General features: G+C 43.5%; 1 protein-coding gene across 1 annotated transcript in view; it reads right to left on the bottom strand.

Annotated features, from left to right (window-relative positions):
* STYK1 (serine/threonine/tyrosine kinase 1) overlaps nucleotides 1-4,821 on the bottom strand; it is a 50,570-nt gene extending 45,749 nt beyond the window's left edge. Inside the window, exon 1 of the mRNA XM_014540219.1 lies at nucleotides 4,660-4,821. The gene's annotated coding sequence lies outside the window, so the exon portion shown is untranslated. The remainder of the gene's footprint in view (nucleotides 1-4,659) is intronic.
* Between the last annotated feature and the right edge of the window lie 231 nt (nucleotides 4,822-5,052).

Here is a 5,052-nt window from a genome sequence, read left to right as displayed (position 1 = left end):
GTTCGTTTTTAATAGTGTTAAACTAGCACCGGGAAATTAAGATTGCAGATGGATTCATGAACTGACCTTAAAATAGGAAGGTTATCTTGGATTCCCCATTGGGTCCAATGTCACCACAAGGATCCTGAAATGTGGAAGAAAGCAGAAGTGTTGGTGTCAGCATAGGGATGTGAGAAAGACTTGATGTGGCTTGAAGATGGAGGAAGGGAGTCATGAACCAAGGAATGCAGGCAGCTTCAGATTCTCCCCTCCAGCCTCCAGAAGGAACACAGACCTGCCTACCCCTCTCAGACTTCTGACCTCCGGAAATGTAAGACAAAATCCGTATTGTTGGAAGCCATCAGGTTTGTGGTAATTTGTTAACGCAAGAACAGGAAAATAGCTCCCTCGGGTTAGAATAAAACAGAGCTGCAGAATCATGTAGGAGTTTGGAGCACATACTTGCAGGAGCTGGTTGGGAAGAGTTGCAAAAGGTGGGAAAACCAAGTTTCTGCAGAAGAAAACTCAAAGAGATGTGATGCTCAACGAACTTTCAGCATGTGCATAATTAGAGAACGAGGCATTGTTATGGGTTGAAACGTGCTGACCCAAAATTCATATGTTGGAAGTCCTAGCTTCCAGTACCTCCGAATGGGACCTTGTTGTTAATTGGGAGATAATGGAGGTCACCATAACTACTTCATCAGGGTGGGCCTTCATCTAATATGACTGGTGTCCTTGAAAAGGGGGGGAAATACGAAGATAGACACATGCCAGCTGAACATAAAAATAGTCATCAACAAACTAAAGAAAGAGGCCTGAGGCAGATCCTTCCCTCACAACCCTGACAAAACCTTGATCAAGGGCTTCTCGCCTCCATAACTGTGAGATAAATTTCCATTGTTTAAGCCACTCAACAGAGTATATGATGCTCACTGAAGCAAATACTTTGTCAGGTCTCTTTGAAAGACTGGGATGGCCCCTCACTGGCAGTGAGTGGAGAGCCTGCTGTACAGAGGAGGGTGAATGAGGGGAACAGCACAAAGCCCTGTTTCCAGTTGCCGTTCAGGGTGGGTGTGCTACACGTTACTGTAGCCTTTATTTGCACAACCCCGCATGGCTCTCACTTAGTGGGAAGGAAGCGTGGGCTGAAATATAGGAGAAACTCTGATGGGGAAAGGATTCGCAGCAGAAAGAGGCCACAATCACAGAATTAAAGGGGAAGAAAGGAGACAAAATGGGGCTGAGGTTGAAGGCCTGATGATGAAAAAGGAAAGAGATAGAGAAAGAGAAGACAGATGAAGAGAAAACAGAAATTCAGTCAACAGGGAACAGCCTATCACACTGCAGAGGTATTATCTCACTTACAGTAATCATCACAATGACCCTACTTTACAGATGAGAAAGCTGAAGCTGAGAGCGGTTTGCCCAAGGCCACACATGGGTGGCTATATAGTCCTGTGACAAGTAATTCCCGAGCCCTGCTTCTTTCTACCTCCCCTCTCTGACTGCCCCTCTCCAGGAATACACGGAGGCCCCTCATCACTGGGCTTTCTAGCTGCTGCTGCTCTTTGCCAAAATCGCTAAGGCAAGTTTAGTCTCTTGTCATAAAAACATTGAAAGCAAAACCCGCAAGATGCTTGTTCCAAAGAAATACAGATTCATTCACCTGGTGATTATTGTTTGCTCACATGCAATGCAGCCGCTCACAACCATCCCACTCTGGCCTCCTCCCTCTTTTTCTTTCCGAATGCCAAAGTCCACCCCTACCTGCATCACTACTTCCTCCACCCCCCACCCTTGTACCCCCAAACCCCTATTCTCTACCGTGTCCCTCCTCCGGTCACTCTGGTTTCAGATGAACTGGCCCAGCCAGAAAGAAAGAAAAAGAAAATGACCGGTTTGGGTAGGGCAAGGTGTGCCAGCCTCAAGGAAATGCTTTTCAGTCCCTCCTTCCCTGTGGGGCGTGGCTGCCGGCGAAGGATGGAGTTTGGGCGGGCTTCCCCACAAGGGAAGTCTGTGGGCACTGCGGTTTCTGGGGCTCACCACACACCAGCCTGCGGGAAACCTCTGCTGAAACTGTGAAAGCTGGCCTTGTTGCTGACCTCCATACTCATTTCCTTCCCGAGTGATTGACTGATAGGTATAAAGCAAACCTCCGTCCACCTGAAACTGCTAAATCCTGATAAAGCGCAACAGCGCCACCTCAGGTCCGCCCCCAACGCAGCTGCCTTCGTTGGTGCTGAAAATGGTCAGGATTTGAGGTTCAGCTTGATTAGTCCCATCGGGGACAATCGCAACCGAGTTTTTGCTGGGTGTAACAAATAGTCTGACCACTGCTATGGCATGAGGGAATCGAGGAATAAGTGGAAATAAAAATCCCACAATTAGGTAACTCATCATTAACATATGCTTTTGAAATACTCTCCGTACCAGGGGATGCAGAGGTGAGCAAGGTAGTTGTTACCTGCCCACATAGAATTTACAATCACAGGAAACACTAAAGAAAAAAAAAAGAAGGAATTCCAAGTTAGATATTAACACCTAAAATAAGTTCAATTTAAGAAATACAGGTCATTGGTAACTTGATTCAGCATTGATAGCATACCAAGCAGAAAGGAGCATCCACTAGAAGAGAAAGAGTTAGGGTACACCGTAATGGGGAGTATGTAGAGACTCAGGTACTTCAGTCCTCTAGTCTTCCCTGTCAAAATATTTATTTCCGTTAGAGCTCTTTTAAAATGGGATGAACTGTTCTAAATGTCATTGCATTGTACAATTAAAATGGTTATTGGTTAATTTTCTGTTATATAAATTTTACCTCAATTTTTTTATAATGATGAAGTCTCATCAGTCAATTGTTCTTCCCATCATTTATGTCATAATTGATTAATAAAAGCCAGATGAACTGGTAGAAGGTCTATATTATGTAATCTCCCACTCTACTTCTCCAAGGACCCAAATCTTGAGGGCAGAGATTGTGGCTTACTCATTTTTGTAATTCCCACAGTGCCCTAGCATATTGCTAGATAGCCATTCTGATACACAAAATATTAAAAAATCTTGATATTGTCAAGAGCTATTAAAATGATAGAAGCTATAACCTCTAGGACATAAGGACTTTTTTTAAAAATATATTTTATTGATTTTTTTACAGAGAGGAAGCGAGAGAGATAGAGAGTTAGAAACATCGATCAGCTGCCTCCTGCACATCTCCCAGTGGGGATGTGCCCGCAACCCAGGTACATGCCCTTGACCGGAATCGAACCTGGGACCTTTCAGTCCGCAGGCCGACACTCTATCCACTGAGCCAAACCGGTTTCAGCGACATAAGGACTTTTAAAAATATACATATTTAACAAAGAGGAAAAGGCAAAATTTTTCTTACTCCCTAAATTTTATTGGGCAATTCAAACAAATGATGAATTTTTAAATTTCTGAAATAGAGAAAACCCTGGAAATAGCAAGACACAGAAACAACTAAGTATGTACAAAATGCAGTGCTAGTTAAACAGAAGACATAAACAGGAGGTCCCACACATTATACTAATGAATAAGGTGGTTAGAAATCTGTTGTGTCTCTTTTCTCTCCAAGTGTTCATTACCTTATAATTTCAATTATTACCTCTAACTCATTTTCAGCAATGTTTCAGTTCCACCATCCCTGTCAGATGGTTATTTCTGTCTCAGTATTAATTCAATAAGCTTTTAAAAGTGCTTGTTCTCTGCTCTGCTCATGTTAAGTACTGAACAGTAGGAAGTCATACTGATATTTACACTGGGGAACCTCTTCATTCTACAGTTTCCTCCACATGGACCTTTACTAGATCCTGTTTTCCTCTAATATCCTAACAGCCATCTAGTCACGTGTTATTTAGTGTATTCTCTCTTGTACAATTCTGCAATTGTGAGGGATCCCAGCTTGAAGTCTGGTGAGGTGGATAGTCCCGAAACCTATTTATATGGGGCATGTAGAAATACCAACCACTTTCCTTCTCTCTGACTCCTGCTCTGCTCGGTTTCATTTAATGGCACTTTCTTTTCCCTGCTCCTAGGGACAATATTTTTCACCATTCTTGTTCCCACAGTTCTCTAGTTAACTTTGCCTAGTTCACATTTAGGACCCCGGATTATTTTCTCTGGAAGCCTGTAGCTTTATTTTTATTCCTATCAAACAATTTCTGCCTTATACAAAATGACTGCCTTAGCGGCAGTGGTGGGAGCCTCTCCCACCTCCATGGCAAATGCTAAAGGCAATGCTTAGGCCCACTAAGCCGTCAGTCAGACATCCCCCTAGGGTTCCCAGACTACGAGAAGGCACAGGCCAGGCTGAGGGACTCCCCCCAAGTGCACAAATTTTATGCACTGGGCCTCTAGTTCATTAAAAGGAAAATAGAGCATGAAAGCTTTGCTTAATAACAAGAATAGCTTGGTGTTCAGCATTATGTCTGTATCTTAAATTCCTTTGGCCAAGACCTCATGATTTATAATTGAGTCCTAGGGAAACAAAACTGTAAGTATAACTGATAGAGTTATTTCACACACACACATTAAAAAAACACACAAAAAAAACAATAAACCAACGAAACAAATTACATTAGACCTTGGGTAGCATTGCTTTGGAACTGTTCCAAAGGAATTTGACACACAAGGGAGGGAGACAGATTCTTCCAACTTTACCTGAAAACATGGGTCAGCTTCACTATAGGTGGGCAGCAGGGGCTCCACAAGGTGCTGGGGCCTACCTGCAAGGCTTCTTGCACAAAGAAACAGAGCGACCATGATGGAAGCTGTAAGTAGAGTCAGCAGCAATGCCCGGCACCTGCATGGGACTTCTAAGGGACTGAGAGAACAGTAGAAACAGCAGAGGGGATCTAAGTCAGAGCAGGAAAATGGTGGACTCTATGTAGGTGGGATTTGAGTGGGTGAAATTTATGAGGTATTCCACGACCTTGAGGACCCCCAGGGACAGTTGAGAAAAGGGTTTTTAAGATAAACCAGAGGTTCTGCAACCAACTAAAGGCAAACACAAGAGAACATGGACTATCACTCTCAGTAAGCCCTCATGTTTAA

The sequence above is a fragment of the Myotis brandtii genome, unplaced genomic scaffold, assembly GCF_000412655.1.
Source record: "Myotis brandtii unplaced genomic scaffold, ASM41265v1 scaffold237, whole genome shotgun sequence".
Taxonomy (NCBI): domain Eukaryota; kingdom Metazoa; phylum Chordata; class Mammalia; order Chiroptera; family Vespertilionidae; genus Myotis; species Myotis brandtii.
Note: the sequence above shows the minus strand (reverse complement) of the source record. Positions and strands in the feature narration are given on the sequence as shown.